At 39.5% G+C, this 21341-nt stretch overlaps 7 non-coding genes across 7 annotated transcripts; all 7 read left to right on the top strand.

Moving 5' to 3' along the window:
- Positions 1 to 37: 37 nt before the first annotated feature.
- Positions 38 to 110, top strand: TRNAA-AGC (transfer RNA alanine (anticodon AGC)). The gene has a single exon. It is a non-coding gene; the product is annotated as a tRNA-Ala (tRNA).
- Positions 111 to 10008: 9898 nt separating this feature from the next.
- TRNAA-UGC (transfer RNA alanine (anticodon UGC)) lies at positions 10009 to 10081 on the top strand. The gene has a single exon. It is a non-coding gene; the product is annotated as a tRNA-Ala (tRNA).
- Positions 10082 to 11545: 1464 nt separating this feature from the next.
- TRNAA-AGC (transfer RNA alanine (anticodon AGC)) lies at positions 11546 to 11618 on the top strand. Its single transcript has one exon. It is a non-coding gene; the product is annotated as a tRNA-Ala (tRNA).
- A 278-nt stretch (positions 11619 to 11896) lies between these two features.
- Positions 11897 to 11969, top strand: TRNAA-AGC (transfer RNA alanine (anticodon AGC)). Its single transcript has one exon. It is a non-coding gene; the product is annotated as a tRNA-Ala (tRNA).
- A 3668-nt stretch (positions 11970 to 15637) lies between these two features.
- TRNAA-AGC (transfer RNA alanine (anticodon AGC)) lies at positions 15638 to 15710 on the top strand. Its single transcript has one exon. It is a non-coding gene; the product is annotated as a tRNA-Ala (tRNA).
- Positions 15711 to 20838: 5128 nt separating this feature from the next.
- On the top strand, positions 20839 to 20911 carry TRNAA-AGC (transfer RNA alanine (anticodon AGC)). The gene has a single exon. It is a non-coding gene; the product is annotated as a tRNA-Ala (tRNA).
- A 278-nt stretch (positions 20912 to 21189) lies between these two features.
- Positions 21190 to 21262, top strand: TRNAA-AGC (transfer RNA alanine (anticodon AGC)). Its single transcript has one exon. It is a non-coding gene; the product is annotated as a tRNA-Ala (tRNA).
- Positions 21263 to 21341: the final 79 nt, after the last annotated feature.

Genomic DNA, 21341 nt, shown 5'->3' with positions numbered 1-21341 from the left:
GCTTCACCACTTCAAAACGAGGTTGGTTGCGTGTTTCGGGGAATTAGCTCAAATGGTAGAGCGCTCGCTTAGCATGCGAGAGGTAGCGGGATCGATGCCCGCATTCTCCATTTATTTTGGGTCTGAATAACTACTTTGCAGAAGTAAAAAATAGTTCTTACACCGCCGAACCGCATCCGATTCATTGTATTTGTGTATTTCATTGATTTCGCTATCTCAACTGTACAACTGACACTAGAGAAACATAAGGTATCCTGGAGATATCCTTACTACATGTATATTTTATGGCTGAGAACTATATAGAATAAACTGTACCGAGCAACTTATCCACATCCACGAAACCATAGGAGCGCTGACCGTTGGGATCGATGCCCGCATTCTCCATTTATGTGCAAAATAATAAAAAAAATGTTTTAGACAGTTGTATAAATAATTGCTTTCCGTGTAAGAACCAAGAGGTCAGTGCTTAATTTTTTATAGAAAGTGTAACTTAGTGCAAACAGAAAACAGTTCCCAGTTTAATAAGAAATCATGATCCAAGAAAAGCTCCGTCCTGCACACTTTTACATGTTGTAGGTAAATTGATTTGCAATTTGTCCAGTTCATAGGTACCTATTTTTGGGTACAATCTGCATCACTTAACATTACATAATGATAAAAACCAAGCAGTACATTACATGCAGCAAATAGACTGCTTCCCTGATTCCCATAAAACACACAATCCTGTGTAGGAGAATTAGCTCAAACGGTCGAGTGATCACTTAGTAACACGAGAGGTAGCAGGATTGATGCCCGCATTCTCCATTTTCTTTATTTATACTTTATAAATGTTTAATAATGTTGTGCTTAACTCTGGCAATAAATTGGAGGAAAACAAACTATATAGACCTTATGCTTTCCCACAGATTTTTCAACTTCAGGAGTAACAGTAAAACACAAAGGGGAGTTAGCTCAAATTGCTTTGCATGCGAGATGTAGTGGGATCGATGCCCATGTTCTCCAAGCGAGTTCTTGGTTTCATGTGTAATTAGAGTAGTACCAGCAGCAAGCCCGTCAGTACATTACATGCAGCAGATACACTGTTCCCCTCAGGGGCGGGCTGGGCCGGGGGGCAATTGCCCCCCAGGCCGCCCTAAATCCGGGCCGGTGGGCCGGACGGACCACCGGCAGACGAGCATTCAATGCGGCTGCGGCCGCAAAGTTAAAAACTAAGCGGCCGCGAGCAGGATTGAATGCGGCCGTCATGCGTACCTGGGGGGGGGGGGGCGGTCCGCCCCGGCTGCCGCTCATCTGAATGGTTCCACCATGCCGGCACGCCTTCAGAAACGATGCGCGCGGCAACTGTGGCTGTGCGCTGGGACTTGATGTCAAATCCCGGCGCACAACACTGAAGCCACGCCCACCGTCTTCCGCGCTCAGTGCACAGGACAGGAAGAAGAAGAAGAGGAGGAAAAGTGAGAGTGAAAGAAGAAAAGGTAGGAGAGAGTGGATTAGTAAGTGTGTGAGAGTGATGGGTGTTATGCTGAATGTAAGTGTGTGAGAGTGATAGGTGTTATGCTGAATGTAAGTGTGTGAGAGTGATGGGTGTTATGCTGAATGTAAGTGTGTGAGAGTGATGGGTGTTATGCTGAATGTAAGTGTGTGTGAGAGTGATGGGTGTTATGCTAAATGTAAGTGTGTGAGAGTGATGGGTGTTATGCTGAATGTTTGTGAATGAGGGTTTCAGATAGCATGGATGTGTAAGTGTTGTGGGATAGCTTGGCATAGGGAGTCCGTAATCACATTCCTTTCATGCCCAGATTCCAGCATGTAGTGGCTGCCTAGGCATGATAGGAGTGTGATTGCTGTTATAAATTATTTTTTGGTCCAACTTCGGTGTGTTAACACTTTTATTGGACAGAATAATTCAATGACAGTATTAATATACATATATATATATATATATATATATATATATAATTGCAAACAGCAATCACACTCCTATCATGCTAAGTCAGCCAGCACATGCTAGAACCTGGGCATGATAGGATTGTCTTTGTTGTTATATATATGTATATATATATATATATATATATATATATATATATATATATATATATATATGTTTATATTGTTGTTGTTTTTTTGTCTAATTTTGGTGTTACTTTTAATAAAGTATTTTAAAGTTTTTTTTTTTTTTTTTTTTCAGTTTTGGCAAAGTGAATGCTGAATTTTTAGTTTCAGTCCAGAATTTTCATTTCGGTGCATCCCAACTATATACTATGCCAGTCATTAAAGTGGTAAGCCTACACCACATCAATGCCACATACAGGGTCTGCCACAGGTGCCAAATACTCTAGGTACGCCCCTGCATCGTGCGGCTGTCAGACCCAACGGCCATGCCTCAGCTCCTCTTCCCACGTCTTAAAAGGGGTGTGATGAAGAGCTGAGGCATGCGGTGCGTGCACGCCGGCCACTTTAATTTCATTAGGCGCTGGTGGAGTGACTGCCGCACGACGGCCACTTTCAATGTCGCTCGCAGCCGCTTTGATGGTGCAATGGGCCAGTTGACTAGACTTGCCCCTCAGGCCTTAGGCTGCCAGCCCTCCCCTGGTTCCCCTAGAACCAGGGCCGGCCCGACAATGGAGCCAAGTGGAGCAACCGCTTTTTTTTTTACGCGAAAGAGAGAGAAAGGGGCGCCAAGTGGTTTTATCTTACCAAGCTGTCAGTACGCGCTCGGCGGCCCTCTATAAATGTCAAGGCATTGTTAAGTGCCACAGTGTTAATAATTGCTTTCCATGTAAAAACCAAGTGGTCAGTGCTTAATTTTTAATAGAAACGTTACTTAGTGGAAAAAGAAAACATAATGATAAAAACCAAACAGTACATTACATGCAGCAAATACACTGTTTCCCTGATTCCCCATGATACTATGTAGGGGAATTAGCTCAAATGGTCCAGTGATCGCTTAGCATCCGAGAGGTAGCTGGATTTAAGTGGAAGGGTTTTCCATCACATTTACCCACCATAACTTATGTTAGCTGAAAGAGAAAACAGTTCCCAGTTTAATAAGAAATCATGATCCAAGGAAAGCTCCATCCTGCACCCTTTTACATGTTGTAGGTTAATTGATTTGCAATTTCTCCAGTCTTTGTAATATAAAAATAGTTCATAGGTACCCATTTTTGGGCACAATGTGCATGACTTAACAGTACATAATGATAAAAGCCAAGCAGTACATTACATGCAGCAAATACACTGTTTCCCTGATTCTCCTAAAACAGGCCATGTTATGTAGGGGAATTCACTCAAATGGTAGGGCGCTCGCTTAGCATGCGAGAGGTAGCGGGATCATAAACATGGGTTCATGATGACATCATCATAACGACATCATACTGGGTTCGTAATGATGACATCATAATGGGTTCACGATGACATCATCATGATGACATCATAATGGGTTCATGATGATGACATCATAATGGGTTCATAATGACATCATGACGGCGTCATAATGGGTTCATGATGACATCATTACAATGGGTTCAGGATGACATCATCACAATGTGTTCATGATGACATCATCATAATGGGTTCATGATGACATCATCATGACAACATCATAATGGGTTCATGATGACATCATCATAATGCGTTCATGATGACATCATTATAATGGGTTCATGGTGACATCATAATGGGTTCATGATGACATCATCACAATGGGTTCATGATGACATCATCATGATGACATCATAATGGGTTCATGATGACATCATCACAATGGGTTAATGATGACATCATCATGATAACATCATCACAATGGGTTCATGATGACATCATCATAATGGGTTCATGATGACATCATCATAATGCATTCATGATGACATCATAATCAGTTCATGATGACATCATAATGTATTCGTGATGACATCATCATGACAACATCATAATGGGTTCATGATGACATCATCATGACGACATCATAATGGGTTCATGATGACATCATCACAATGGGTTCATGATGACATCATCACAATGGGTTCACGATGACATCATCATGATGACATCATAATGGGTTCATGATGACTTCATCATCATAATGGGTTCATGATGGCATCATCATGACAACATCATAATGGGTTCATGATGACATCATCACAATGGGTTCATGATGACATCATCATGACGACATCATAATGGGTTCATGATGACATCATCGTGACGACATCATAAAGGGTTCATGGTGACATCATCATAATGGGTTCATGATGACATCATCATAATGGGTTCATGATGACATCATGACAACATCATAATGGGTTCATGATGACATCATCACAATGGGTTCATGATGACATCATCACAATGGGTTCGTGGTGACATCATCACAATGGGTTCATAATGACATCATCATGACGACATCATCATAATGGGTTCATGATGACATCATCATGATGACATCATAATGGGTTTATGATGACATCATCATGATGACATCATCACAATGGGTTCATGATGACATCATCATGACGACATCATCATAATGGGTTCATGATGACATGGTGGGTTCATGATGACATCATCATGACGACATCATCATAATGGGTTCATGATGACATCATGGTGGGTTCATGATGACATCATCATGATGACATCATAATGGGTTTATGATGACACCATCATGATGACATCATAATGGGTTCATGATGACATCATCATAATGACATCATAATAGGTTGTTGACATCATCACAATGGGTTCATGATGACATCATCATGACGAAATCATAGTGGGATCATGATTACATCATCATAATGGGTTCGTGATGACATCATCATGACATCATAATGGGTTCATGATGACATCATAATGGGTTCATGATGACATCATAATAGGTTCATGATGACATCATCACAATGGGTTCATGATGACATCATAATGGGTTCAGGATGACATCATCATGACAACATCATAATGGGAACATGATGTCATCATCATAATGGGTTCATGATGACATCATAATGGGTTCGTGATGACATCATGATGACATCATAATGGGTTCATGATGACACGCTGGCAATAAATTGGAGGGAAACAAACTATAGAGACCTTATGCTTTCCCAGAGATTATTCATGTTCTTTTCAAGTGTTTTCTTGGTTTCATGTGTAATTTGAGCAGTACATGCAGCAAGCCCATCAGTTCATTACATGCAGCAAATACACTATTTCCCTGTTTCACCTAACACATAGGTCACCACGTAGGGGAATTATCTCAAATGGTAGAACCCTCGCTTAGCATGCGAAAGGTAGCGGGATCAATACCTGCCTTCTCCAGTTACTTTATTTATACTTTATTAATTTTCAATAATGTTGTGCTTAACGCTGGCAATAAATTGGAGGGAAACAAACTATATAGACCTTATGCTTTCCCACAGATTTTTCATGTGCTTTTCAAGTGTTTTTTTTGGTTTCATGTGTAATTAGAGCAGTACATGCAGCAAGCCCATCAGTACATTACATGCAGCAAATACACTGTTTCCCTGTTTCGCCTAAAATAATGGATTCGTTGTAGGGGAATAAGCTCAAATGGTAGAACGCTCATTTAGCATGCGAGAGGTAGCGGGATCAATGCCCGCATTCTCCAGTTATTTTATTTATACTTTATAAATTTTCAAATAATGTTGTGCTTAACACTGGCAATTAATTGGAGGGAAGCAAACTATATAGACCTTATGCTTTCCCACAAATTTTTCATGTGCTTTTCAAGTCTTTTTTTGGTTTCATGTGTAATTAGAGCAGTACATGCAGTAAGCCCATCAGTACATTACATGCAGGAAATACACTGTTTCCCTGTTTCACCTAAAACTATGTACTCAATGTAGGGGAGTTAGCTCAAATGGTAGAGCCCTCGCTTAGCATGCGAGAGGTAGTGAGATCGATGCCTGCATTCTCCAGTTACTTTATTTATACTTTATAAATTTTTTAATAATGTTGTGCTTAACGCTGGCAATAAATTGGAGGGAAACAAACTATATAGACCTTATGCTGGCAATAAATTGGAGGGAAACAAACTATATAGACCTTATGATTTCCCACAGATTTTTCATGTGCTTTTCAAGTGTTTTCTTGGTTTCATGTGTAATTAGAACAGTGCATGCAGCAAGCCCATCAGTACATTACATGCAGCAAATACACTGTTTCCCTGTTTCACCTAAAACATGCCATTCTGTGTAGGGGAATTAGCTCAAATGGTAGACCCCTCGCTTAGCATGCGAGAGGTAGCGGGATCGATGCCCGCATTCTCCAGTTACTTAATTTATACTTAATAAATTTTCAATAATGTTGTCCTTAATGCTGGCAATAAATTGGAGGGAAACAAACTATATAGACCTTATGCTGGCAATAAATTGGAGGGAAACAAACTATATAGACCTTATGATTTCCCACAGATTTTTCACGTGCATTTCAAGGGTTTTCTTGGTTTCATGTGTAATTAGAACAGTACATGCAGCAAGCCCATCAGTACATCACATGCAGCAAATACACTGTTTCCCTGTTTCACCTAAAACAATAGATTCGTTGCAGGGGAATAAGCTCAAATGGTAGAGCGCTCATTTAGCACGCGAGAGGTAGCGGGATCAATGCCTGCATTCTCCAGTTATTTTACTTATATTTTATAAATTTTCAAATAATGTTGTGCTTAACACTGGCAATAAATTGGAGGGAAACAAACTATATAGACCTTATGATTTCCCACAGATTTTTCATGTGCTTTTCAAGTGTTTTCTTGGTTTCATGTGTAATTAGAACAGTACATGCAGCAAGCCCATCAGTACATTACATGCAGCAAATACACTGTTTCCCTGTTTCACCTAAAACATGCCATTCTGTGTAGGGGAATTAGCTCAAATGGTAGAGCGCTCACTTAGCATGCGAGAGGTAGCGGATCAATGCCCGCATTCTCCCGTTACATTATTTATACTTTATAAATGTTCAATAATATTGTGCTTAACGCTGGCAATAAATTGGAGGGAAACAAACTATAGACCTTATGCTGGCAATAAATTGGAGGGAAACAAACTATATAGACCTTATGATTTCCCACAGATTTTTCATGTGATTTTCAAGTGTTTTCTTGGTTTCATGTGTAATTAGAACAGTACATGCAGCAAGCCCATCAGTAAATTACATGCAACAAATACACTGTTTCCCTGTTTCACCTAAAGCAAACAACTCTATGTAGGGGAATTAGCTCAAACGGTAGAGCGCTCGCCTAGCATGCGAGAGGTAGCAGGACCGATGCCCGCATTCTCTAGGTATCTTATTTATACTTTATAAATTTTCAAGAATGTTGTGCTTAACGCTGGCAATAAATTGGAGGGAAACAAACTATATAGACTTTATGATTTCCCACAGATTTTTCATGTGATTTCAAGTGTTTTCTTGGTTTCATGTGTAATTAGAACAGTACATGCAGCAAGCCCATCAGTACATTACATGCAGCAAATACACTGTTTCCCTGTTTCACCTAAAACTATTTGCTCAATGTAGGGGAATAAGCTCAAATGGTAGAGCGCTCGCTTAGCATGCGAGAAGTAGCGGGATCGATGCCAGCATTCTCCAGTTACTTTATTTATACTTTATAAATTTTCAATAATGTTGTGCTTAACGCTGGCAATAAATTGGAGGGAAACAAACTATATAGACCTTATGCTTTCCCACAGATTTTTCATGTGCTTTTCAAGTGTTTTTTTGGTTTCATGTGTAATTAGAGCAGTACATGCAGTAAGCCCATCAGTACATTACATGCAGCAAATACACTGTTTCCCTGTTTCACCTAAAACTATAGACTCAATGTAGGGGAATTAGCTCAAATAGTAGAGCGCTCGCTTAGCATGCGAGAGGTAGCGGGATCGTTGCCCGCATTCTCCAGTTACTTTATTTATACTTTATAAATTTTCAATAATGTTGTGCTTAACGCTGGCAATAAATTGGAGGGAAACAAACTATATAGACCTTATGCTGGCAATAAATTGTAGGGAAACAAACTATATAGACCTTATGATTTCCCACAGACTTTTCATGTGCTTTTCAAGTGTTTTCTTGGTTTCATGTGTAATTAGAACAGTACATGCAGCAAGCCCATCAGTACATTACATGCAGCAAATACACTGTTTCCCTGTTTCACCTAAAACATGCCACTCTATGTAGGGGAATTAGCTCAAATGGTAGAGCGCTCGCTTTGCATGCGAGAGGTAGCGGGAACGATGCCCGCATTGTCCAGTTACTTTATTTATACTTTATAAATTTTCAATAATGTTGTGCTGAACGCTGGCTATAAATTGGAGGGAAACAAACTATATAGACCCTATGCTTTCCCACAGATTTTTCAACTTCACGAATAACTGTAGAATACAAAGGGGATTTAGTTCAAATGGTGGTGTGCTCGCTTAGCATGCGAGGGGTAGTTGGTTCAATGACCGTGTTCTCTAAGTGTTTTCTTGGTTTCATGTGTAATTAGAGCAGTACAAGCAGCAAGCTTAATGGTACATTACATGAAGCAAATACACTGTTTCCCTGTTTCATCATGTTTCCCTGACATCATCATGGCAATATCATAATGGGTTCATGATGACATCATCACAATGGGTTCATGATGACATCATCATGATGACATCATAATGGGTTCATGATGACTTCATCATCATAATGGGTTTATGATGACATTATCATGACGACATCATGAAGGGTTCGTGATGACATCATCATAAAGGGTTCATGATGACATCATAATGGGTTCATGATGACATCATCATGATGACATCATAATGGGTTCGTGGTGACTTCATTACAATGGGTTCATGATGACATCATCATGACGAAATCATAGTGGGATCATGATTACAGCATCATAATGGGTTCGTGATGACATCATCATGATGACATCATAATGGGTTCGTGATGACATCATCATGATGACATCATAGTGGCTCCGTGATGACATCATCATGACATCTTAATGTGTTCGTGATGACATCATCGTGATGATATCATAGTGGGTTCATGATGACATCATCACAATAGGTTCATGATGACATCATCATGATGACATCATAATGGGTTTGTGATGACTTCATCATCATAAAGGGTTCATGATGACATCATAATCGGTTCATGATGACATCATCACAATAGGTTCATGATGACATCATCATGATGACATCATAATGGGTTCGTGATGACTTCATCATCATAATGGGTTCATGATGACATCATAATGGGTTCATGATGACATCATAATAGGTTAATGATGACATCATCACAATGGGTTCATGATGACATCATAATGGGTTCAGGATAACATCATCATGACAACATCATAATGGGTTCATGATGACATCATCATAATGGGTTCATGATGACATCATGATGACATCATAATGGGTTCGTGATGTCTTCATCACCATAATGGGTTCATGATGACACGCTGGCAATAAATTGGAGGGAAACAAACTATATAGACCTTATGCTTTCCCACAGATTTTACATGTGCTTTTCAAGTGTTTTCTTGGTTTCATGTGTAATTTGGGCAGTACATGCAGTAAGCCCATCAGTACATTACATGCAGCAAATACACTGTTTCCCTGTTTCACCTAAAACAATGGATGCAGTGTAGGGGAATTAGCTCAAATGGTAGAGCGCTTGCTTAGCATGCGAGAGGTAGCGGGATCGATGCCCGCATTCTCCAGTCACTTTATTTATACTTTAGAAATTTTCAATAATGTTGTGCTTAACGCTGGCAATAAATTGGAGGGAAACAAACTATATAGACCTTATGATGGCAATAAATTGGAGGGAAACAAACTATATAGACGTTATGATTTCCCACAGACTTTTCATGTGCTTTTCAAGTGTTTTCTTGGTTTCATGTGTAATTAGAACAGTACATGCAGCAAGCCCATCAGTACATTACATGCAGCAAATACACTGTTTCCCTGTTTCACCTAAAACATGCCACGCTATGTAGGGGAATTAGCTCGAATGGTAGAGCGCTCGCCTTGCATGCGAGAGGTAGCGGGATCGATACCCGCATTTTCCAGTTACTTTATTTATACTTTATAAATTTTCAATAATGTTGTGCTTAACGCTGGCAATAAATTGGAGGGAAACTAACTATATAGACCCTATGCTTTCCCACAGATTTTTCAACTTCACGAATAACTGTAGAATACAAAGGGGATTTAGTTCAAATGGTGGTGTGCTCGCTTAGCATGCGAGGGGTAGTTGGTTCAATGACCGTGTTCTCTAAGCGTTTTCTTGGTTTCATGTGTAATTAGAGCAGTACAAGCAGCAAGCTTAATGGTACATTACATGAAGCAAATACACTGTTTCCCTGTTTCATCATGTTTCCCTGACATCATCATGGCAATATCATAATGGGTTCATGATGACATCATCACAATGGGTTCATGATGACATCATCATGATGACATCATAATGGGTTCATGATGACTTCATCATCATAATGGGTTTATGATGACATTATCATGACGACATCATGAAGGGTTCGTGATGACATCATCATAAAGGGTTCATGATGACATCATAATGGGTTCATGATGACATCATCATGACGAAATCATAATGGGATCATGATTACAGCATCATAATGGGTTCGTGGTGACTTCATTACAATGGGTTCATGATGACATCATCATGACGAAATCATAATGGGATCATGATTACAGCATCATAATGGGTTCGTGATGACATCATCATGATGACATCATAATGGGTTCGTGATGACATCATCATGATGACATCATAATGGGTTCGTGATGACATCATCATGATGACATCATAATGGGTCCGTGATGACATCATGATAACATCATAATGGGTTCGTGATGACTTCATCATCATAAAGGGTTCATGATGACATCATAATGGGTTCATGATGACATCATCATGATGACATCATAATGGGTTCATGATGACATCATCATGATGACATCATAATGTGTTCGTGATGACATCATCGTGATGACATCATAATGGGTTCATGATGACATCAGCACAATAGGTTCATGATGACATCATCATGATGACATCATAATGGGTTCGTGATGACTTCATCATCATAATGGGTTCATGATGACATCATAATGGGTTCATGATGACATCATAATAGGTTCATGATGACATCATCACAATGGGTTCATGATGACATCATAATGGGTTCAGGATAACATCATCATGACAACATCATAATGGGTTCATGATGACATCATCATAATGGGTTCATGATGACATCATGATGACATCATAATGGGTTCGTGATGTCTTCATCACCATAATGGGTTCATGATGACACGCTGGCAATAAATTGGAGGGAAACAAACTATATAGACCTTATGCTTTCCCACAGATTTTACATGTGCTTTTCAAGTGTTTTCTTGGTTTCATGTGTAATTTGAGCAGTACATGCAGTAAGCCCATCAGTACATTACATGCAGCAAATACACTGTTTCCCTGTTTCACCCAAAACAATGGACTCAGTGTAGGGGAATTAGCTCAAATGGTAGAGCGCTCGCTTAGCATGCGAGAGGTAGCGGGATCGATGCCCGCATTCTCCAGTTACTTTATTTATACTTTATACATTTTCAATAATGTTGTGCTTAACGCTGGCAATAAATTCGAGGGAAACAAACTATATAGACCGTATGCTGGCAATAAATTGGAGGGAAACAAACTATTTAGACCTTATGATTTCCCACAGATTTTTCATGTGCTTTTCAAGTGTTTTCTTGGTTTCATGTGTAATTAGAACAGTACATGCAGCAAGCCCATCAGTACATTACATGCAGCAAATACACTGTTTCCCTGTTTCACCTAAAACATGCTACTTTATGTAGGGGAATTAGCTCAAATGGTAGAGCGCTCGCTTAGCATGCGAGAGGTAGCAGGATCAATACCTGCATTCTCCAGTTACTTTATTTATACTTTATAAATTTTCAATAATGTTGTGCTTAACGCTGGCAATAAATTGGAGGGAAACAAACTATATAGACCGTATGCTGGCAATAAATTGGAGGGAAACAAACTATATAGACCTTATGATTTCCCACAGATTTTTCATGTACTTTTCAAGTGTTTTCTTGGTTTCATGTGTAATTAGAACAGTACATGCAGCAAGCCCATCAGTACATTACATGCAGCAAATACACTGTTTCCCTGTTTCACCTAAAACATGCCACTCTATGTAGGGGAATTAGCTCAAATGGAAGAGCGCTCGCTTTGCATGGGAAAGGTAGCGGGATCGATGCCCGCATTCTCCAGTTACTTTATTTATACTTTATACATTTTCAATAATATTGTGCTTAACACTGGCAATAAATAGGAGGGAAACAAACTATATAGACCCTATGCTTTCCCACAGATTTTTCAACTTCACGAATAACTGTAGAATACAAAGGGGATTTAGTTCAAATGGTGGTGTGCTCGCTTAGCATGCGAGGGGTAGTAGGTTCAATGACCGTGTTCTCTAAGTGTTTTCTTGGTTTCATGTGTAATTAGAGCAGTACAAGCAGCAAGCTTAATGGTACATTACATGAAGCAAATACACTGTTTCCCTGTTTCATCATGTTTCCCTGACATCATCATGGCAATATCATAATGGGTTCATGATGACATCATCACAATGGGTTCATGATGACATCATCATGATGTCATCATAATGGGTTCATGATGACTTCATCATCATAATGGGTTCATGATGACATTATCATGATGACATCATGAAGGGTTCGTGATGACATCATCATAAAGAGTTCATGATGACATCATAATGGGTTCATGATGACATCATCATGATGACATCATAATGGGTTCGTGGTGACTGCATTACAATGGGTTCATGATGACATCATCATGACGAAATCATAGTGGGATCATGATTACAGCATCATAATGGGTTCGTGATGACATCATCATGATGACATCATAATGGGTTCGTGATGACATCATCATGATGACATCATAATGGGTCCGTGATGACATCATCATGACATCATAATGTGTTCGTGATGACATCATCGTGATGATATCATAGTGGGTTCATGATGACATCATCACAATAGGTTCATGATGACATCATCATGATGACATCATAATGGGTTCGTGATGACTTCATCATCATAAAGGGTTCATGATGACATCATAATGGGTTCATGATGACATCATCATGATGACATCATAATGGGTTCATGATGACATCATCATGATGACATCATAATGTGTTCGTGATGACATCATCGTGATAACATCATAATGGGTTCATGATGACATCATCACAATAGGTTCATGATGACATCATCATGATGACATCATAATGGGTTCGTGATGACTTCATCATCATAATGGGTTCATGATGACATCATAATGGGTTCATGATGACATCATAATAGGTTCATGATGACATCATCACAATGGGTTCATGATGACATCATAATGGGTTCAGGATAACATCATCATGACAACATCATAATGGGTTCATGATGACATCATCATAATGGGTTCATGATGACATCATGATGACATCATAATGGGTTCGTGATATCTTCATCACCATAATGGGTTCATGATGACACGCTGGCAATAAATTGGAGGGAAACAAACTATATAGACCTTATGCTTTCCCACAGATTTTACATGTGCTTTTCAAGTGTTTTCTTGGTTTCATGTGTAATTTGAGCAGTACATGCAGTAAGCCCATCAGTACATTGCATGCAGCAAATACACTGTTTCCCTGTTTCACCTAAAACAATGGACTCAGTGTAGGGGAATTATCTGAAATGGTCGAGCGCTCGCTTAGCATGCGCGAGGTAGCGGGATCGATGTCCGCATTCTCCAGTTACTTTATTTATACTTTATAAATTTTCAATAATGTTGTGCTTAACGCTGGCAATAAATTGGAGGGAAACAAACTATATAGACCGTATGCTGGCAATAAATTGGAGGGAAACAAACTATATAGACCTTATGATTTCCCACAGATTTTTCATGTGCTTTTCAAGTGTTTTCTTGGTTTCATGTGTAATTAGAACAGTACATGCAGCAAGCCCATCAGTACATTACATGCAGCAAATACACTGTTTCCCTGTTTCACCTAAAACATGCCACTCTATGTAGGGGAATTAGCTCAAATGGTAGAGTGCTCGCTTTGCATGCGAAAGGTAGCGGGATCGATGCCCGCATTCTCCAGTTGCTTTATTTATACTTTATACATTTTCAATAATGTTGTGCTTAACGCTGGCAATAAATTGGAGGGAAACAAACTATATAGACCCAATGCTTTCCCACAGATTTTTCAACTTCACGAATAACTGTAGAATACAAAGGGGATTTAGTTCAAATGGTGGTGTGCTCGCTTAGCATGCGAGGGGTAGTAGGTTCAATGACCGTGTTCTCTAAGTGTTTTCTTGGTTTCATGTGTAATTAGAGCAGTACAAGCAGCAAGCTTAATGGTACATTACATGAAGCAAATACACTGTTTCCCTGTTTCATCATGTTTCCCTGACATCATCATGGCAATATCATAATGGGTTCATGATGACATCATCACAATGGGTTCATGATGACATCATCATGATGACATCATAATGGGTTCATGATGACTTCATCATCATAATGGGTTCATGATGACATTATCATGACGACATCATGAAGGGTTCGTGATGACATCATCATAAAGGGTTCATGATGACATCATAATGGGTTCATGATGACATCATCATGATGACATCATAATGGGTTCGTGGTGACTTCATTACAATGGGTTCATGATGACATCATCATGACGAAATCATAGTGGGATCATGATTACAGCATCATAATGGGTTCGTGATGACATCATCATGATGACATCATAATGGGTTCGTGATGACATCATCATGATGACATCATAATGGCTCCGTGATGACATCATCATGACATCTTAATGTTTTCGTGATGACATCATCGTGATGATATCATAGTGGGTTCATGATGACATCATCACAATAGGTTCATGATGACATCATCATGATGACATCATAATGGGTTTGTGATGACTTCATCATCATAAAGGGTTCATGATGACATCATAATCGGTTCATGATGACATCATCACAATAGGTTCATGATGACATCATCATGATGACATCATAATGGGTTCGTGATGACTTCATCATCATAATGGGTTCATAATGACATCATAATGGGTTCATGATGACATCATAATAGGTTCATGATGACATCATCACAATGGGTTCATGATGACATCATAATGGGTTCAGGATAACATCATCATGACAACATCATAATGGGTTCATGATGACATCATCATAATGGGTTCATGATGACATCATGATGACATCATAATGGGTTCGTGATGTCTTCATCACCATAATGGGTTCATGATGACACGCTGGCAATAAATTGGAGGGAAACAAACTATATAGACCTTATGCTTTCCCACAGATTTTACATGTTTCTTTTCAAGTGTTTTCTTGGTTTCATGTGTAATTTGAGCAGTACATGCAGTAAGCCCATCAGTACATTACATGCAGCAAATACACTGTTTCCCTGTTTCACCTAAAACAATGGACTCAGTGTAGGGGAATTAGCTCAAATGGTAGAGCGCTCGCTTAGCATGCGAGAGGCAGTGGGATCGATGCCCACATTCTCCAGTTACTTTATTTATACTTTATAAATTTTCAATAATGTTGTGCTGAACGCTGGCTATAAATTGGAGGGAAACAAACTATATAGACCCTATGCTTTCCCACAGATTTTTCAACTTCACGAATAACTGTAGAATACAAAGGGGATTTAGTTCAAATGGTGTTGTGCTCGCTTAGCATGCGAGGGGTAGTTGGTTCAATGACCGTGTTCTCTAAGTGTTTTCTTGGTTTCATGTGTAATTAGAGCAGTACAAGCAGCAAGCTTAATGGTACATTACATGAAGCAAATACAGTTTCCCTGTTTCATCATGTTTTCCTGACATCCTCATGGCAATATCATAATGGGTTCATGATGACATCATCACAATGGGTTCATGATGACATCATCATGATGACATCATAATGGGTTCATGATGACTTCATCATCTTAATGGGTTTATGATGACATTATCATGACGACATCATGAAGGGTTCGTGATGACATCATCATAAAGGGTTCATGATGACATCATAATGGGTTCATGATGACATCATCATGATGACATCATAATGGGTTCGTGGTGACTTCATTACAATGGGTTCATGATGACATCATCATGACGAAATCATAGTGGGATCATGATTACAGCATCATAATGGGTTCGTGATGACATCATCATGATGACATCATAATGGGTTCGTCATGACATCATCATGATGACATCATAATGGGTTCGTGATGACATCATCATGACATCATAATGTGTTCGTGATGACATCATCGTGATGATATCATAGTGGGTTCATGATGACATCATCACAATAGGTTCATGATGACATCATCATGATGACATCATAATGGGTTCGTGATGACTTCATCATCATAAAGGGTTCATGATGACATCATAATCGGTTCATGATGACATCATCATGATGACATCATAATGGGTTCATGATGACATCATCATGATGACATCATAATGTGTTCGTGATGACATCATCGTGATGACATCATAATGGGTTCATGATGACATCATCACAATAGGTTCATGATGACATCATCATGATGACATCATAATGGGTTCGTGATGACTTCATCATCATAATGGGTTCATGATGACATCATAATGGGTTCATGATGACATCATAATAGGTTCATGATGACATCATCACAATGGGTTCATGATGACATCATAATGGGTTCAGGATAACATCATCATGACAACATCATAATGGGTTCATGATGACATCATCATAATGGGTTCATGATGACATCATGATGACATCATAATGGGTTCGTGATGTCTTCATCACCATAATGGGTTCATGATGACACGCTGGCAATAAATTGGAGGGAAACAAACTATATAGACCTTATGCTTTCCCACAGATTTTACATGTGCTTTTCAAGTGTTTTCTTGGTTTCATGTGTAATTTGAGCAGTACATGCAGTAAGCCCATCAGTACATTACATGCAGCAAATACACTGTTTCCCTGTTTCACCTAAAACAACATACTCAGTGTAGGGGAATTAGCTCCAATGGTAGAGCGCTCGCTTAGCATGTGAGAGGTAGCAGGATCGATGCCCGCATTCTCCAGTTACTTTATTTATACTTTATAAATTTTCAATAATGTTGTGATTAACGCTGGCAATAAATTCGAGGGAAACAAACTATATAGACCGTATGCTGGCAATAAATTGGAGGGAAACAAACTATATAGACCTTATGATTTCCCACAGATTTTTCATGTGCTTTTCAAGTGTTTTCTTGGTTTCATGTGTAATTAGAACAGTACATGCAGCAAGCCCATCAGTACATTACATGCAGCAAATACACTGTTTCCCTGTTTCACCTAAAAAATGCCACTCTGTGTAGGGGAATTAGCTCAAATGGTAGAGCGCTCGCTTAGCATGCGAGAGCTAGCGGTATCGATGCCCGCGTTCTCCAGTTACTTTATTTATACTTTATAAATTTTCAATAATCCTGTGCTTAACGCTGGCAATAAATTGGAGGGAAACAAACTATATAGACCTTATGATTTCCCACAGATTTTTCATGTGCTTTTCAAGTGTTTTCTTGGTTTCATGTGTAATTAGAACAGTACATGCAGCAAGCCCATCAGTACAGTACATGCAGCAAATACACTGTTTCCCTGTTTCACCTAAAACATGCCATTCTGTGTAAGGGAATTAGCTCAAATGGTAGAGCGCTCGCTTAGCATGTGAAAGGTAGCGGGATCGATGCCCGCATTCTCCCGTTACTTTATTTATACTTTATAAATTTTCAATAATGTTGTGCTTAACGCTGGCAATAAATTGGAGGGAAACAAACTACCGTATTTGCTCGATTTTAAGACGAGGTTTTTTCCAGAGCAAATGCTCTGAAAAATACCCCTCGTCTTATAATCGGGGTCGTCTTCTAATCAGACCCCCCAAAAATGGCTGGGGCCATGCTGCTTACCGGTCGCGAGCAGCGTCTCTTCCGTTAGAAGCAGGAGGACAGGAAGCTTGTAGCTTCCTCACAGAACTCTATCTCCCCCTCCCTCCTCTGGGGGCGGGGCCAGAGAAGTTGCTGGTACAGCCGGTCCCCTGCAGAAGTCTTCGAGTGAGAGATCTGCAGTTCAGGTAAGGGGGTGGGGGAGGGTTTTTGGGTAAGTATGTGTGATTAATGTGTGAAGTATGTGTGATTAATGGAATGAATGAGTATTTAAATGTTTGTGAATGTGTGTTTGTGTGTGATAGCATGGATGTGTAAGAGGGGTGGGGGTTGTAGCATGGCATAGGGAGGCTGTAATCCCACTACTATCATCCCCAGGTTCCAGCATGTACTGGCTGCCTTGGCTTGATAGGAGTGTGATTGCTGTTAGCAGCAATCACACTCCTATCAAGCCAAGGCAGCCAGTACATGCTGGGTTAAAAGGCATATCATGGGGCTGAGTGGCATATAGGGGGTTAAAATGCATTTCTGGACCTCCAGAAATGCATTTTAACCCCCTATATGCCACTCAGCCCCATGATATGCATATATACCTCCAGAAATGCATTTTAACCCCCTATATGCCACTCAGCCCCATGATATGCCTTTTAACCCCCTATATGCCAGAGTGGCATATAGGGGTATAAGGCATATCATGGGGCAGAGTGGCAAATAGGGGGGGTATAAAGCATTTCTGGGGGCAGAGTGGCATAACTGGGGGGGGCAGGTTGGCAAATAAAAGGAAATTTAAAAAATATATTTACATGAATTAATATTTACTGGTAAAACTTTTTTTCCTATAGGGTCGTCTTATATTCAGGCTTTTTGTTTTTTTCCTAAATTAATATTTTGATTTTGGGGGGTCGTCTTATAATCGGGGTCGTCTTATAATCGAGCAAATACGGTATATAGACCGTATGCTGGCAATAAATTGGAGGGAAACAAACTATATAGACCTTATGATTTCCCACAGATTTTTCATGTGCTTTTCAAGTGTTTTCTTGGTTTCATGTGTAATTAGAACAGTACATGCAGCAAGCCCATCAGTACATTACATGCAGCAAATACACTGTTTCCCTGTTTCACCTAAAACATGCCACTCTATGTAGGGGAATTAGCTCAAATGGTAGAGCGCTCGCTTTGCATGCGAAAGGTAGCGGGATCGATGCCCGCATTCTCCAGTTACTTTATTTATACTTTATACATTTTCAATAATGTTGTGCTTAACGCTGGCAATAAATTGGAGGGAAACAAACTATATAGACCCTATGCTTTCCCACAGATTTTTCAACTTCACGAATAACTGTAGAATACAAAGGGGATTTAGTTCAAATGGTGGTGTGCTCGCTTAGCATGCGAGGGGTAGTAGGTTCAATGACCGTGTTCTCTAAGTGTTTTCTTGGTTTCATGTGTAATTAGAGCAGTACAAGCAGCAAGCTTAATGGTACATTACATGAAGCAAATACACTGTTTCCCTGTTTCATCATGTTTCCCTGACATCATCATGGCAATATCATAATGGGTTCATGATGACATCATCACAATGGGTTCATGATGACATCATCATGATGTCATCATAATGGGTTCATGATGACTTCATCATCATAATGGGTTCATGATGACATTATCATGACGACATCATGAAGGGTTCGTGATGACATCATCATAAAGGGTTCATGATGACATCATAATGGGTTCATGATGACATCATCATGATGACATCATAATGGGTTTGTGGTGACTTCATTACAATGGGTTCATGATGACATCATCATGACGAAATCATAGTGGGATCATGATTACAGCATCATAATGGGTTCGTGATGACATCATCATGATGACATCATAATGGGTCCGTGATGACATCATCATGATGACATCATAATGGGTTCGTGATGACATCATCATGATGACATCATAATGGGTCCGTGATGACATCATCATGACATCATAATGTGTTCGTGATGACATCATCGTGATGATATCATAGTGGGTTCATGATGACATCATCACAATAGGTTCATGAGGACATCATCATGATGACATCATAATGGGTTCGTGATGACTTCATCATCATAAAGGGTTCATGATGACATCATAATGGGATCATGATGACATCATCATGATGGCATCATAATGGGTTCATGATGACATCATCATGATGACATCATAATGTGTTCGTGATGACATCATCGTGATGACATCATAATGGGTTCATGATGACATCATCATGGGTTCATGATGACTTCATCATCATAATGGGTTCATGATGACATCATAATGGGTTCATGATGACATCATAATAGGTTCATGATGACATCATCACAATGGGTTCATGATGACATCATAATGGGTTCAGGATAACATCATCATGACAACATCATAATGGGTTCATGATGACATCATCATAATGGGTTCATGATGACATCATGATGACATCATAATGGTTTCGTGATGTCTTCATCACCATAATGGGTTCATGATGACACGCTGGCAATAAATTGGAGGGAAACAAACTATATAGACCTTATGCTTTCCCACAGATTTTACATGTGCTTTTCAAGTGTTTTCTTGGTTTCATGTGTAATTTGGGCTGTACATGCAGTAAGCCCATCAGTACATTGCATGCAGCAAATACACTGTTTCCCTGTTTCACCTAAAACAATGAACTCAGTGTAGGGGAATTAGCTCAAATGGTAGAGCGCTCGCTTAGCATGCGAGAGGCAGTGGGATCGATGCCCACATTCTCCAGTTACTTTATTTATACTTTATAAATTTTCAATAATGTTGTGCTTAACGCTGGCAATAAATTGGAGGGAAACAAACTATATAGACCGTATGCTGGCAATAAATTGGAGGGAAACAAACTATATAGACCTTATGATTTCCCACAGATTTTTCATGTGCTTTTCAAGTGTTTTCTTGGTTTCATGTGTAATTAGAACAGTACATGCAGCAAGCCCATCAGTACATTACATGCAGCAAATACACTGTTTCCCTGTTTCACCTAAAACATGCCACTCTATGTAGGGGAATTAGCTCAAATGGTAGAGCGCTCGCTTAGCATGCGAGAGGCAGCGGGGTCGATGCCCGCATTCTCCAGTTACTTTATTTATACTTTATAAATTTTCAATAATGTTGTGCTTAACGCTGGCAATAAATTGGAGGGAAACAAACTATA

The sequence above is a fragment of the Spea bombifrons genome, chromosome 5, assembly GCF_027358695.1.
Source record: "Spea bombifrons isolate aSpeBom1 chromosome 5, aSpeBom1.2.pri, whole genome shotgun sequence".
Classification (NCBI taxonomy): Eukaryota; Metazoa; Chordata; class Amphibia; order Anura; family Pelobatidae; genus Spea; species Spea bombifrons.
The sequence above is the reverse complement of the archived record's forward strand: the minus strand, read 5'-3'. Positions and strand labels throughout refer to the sequence as shown.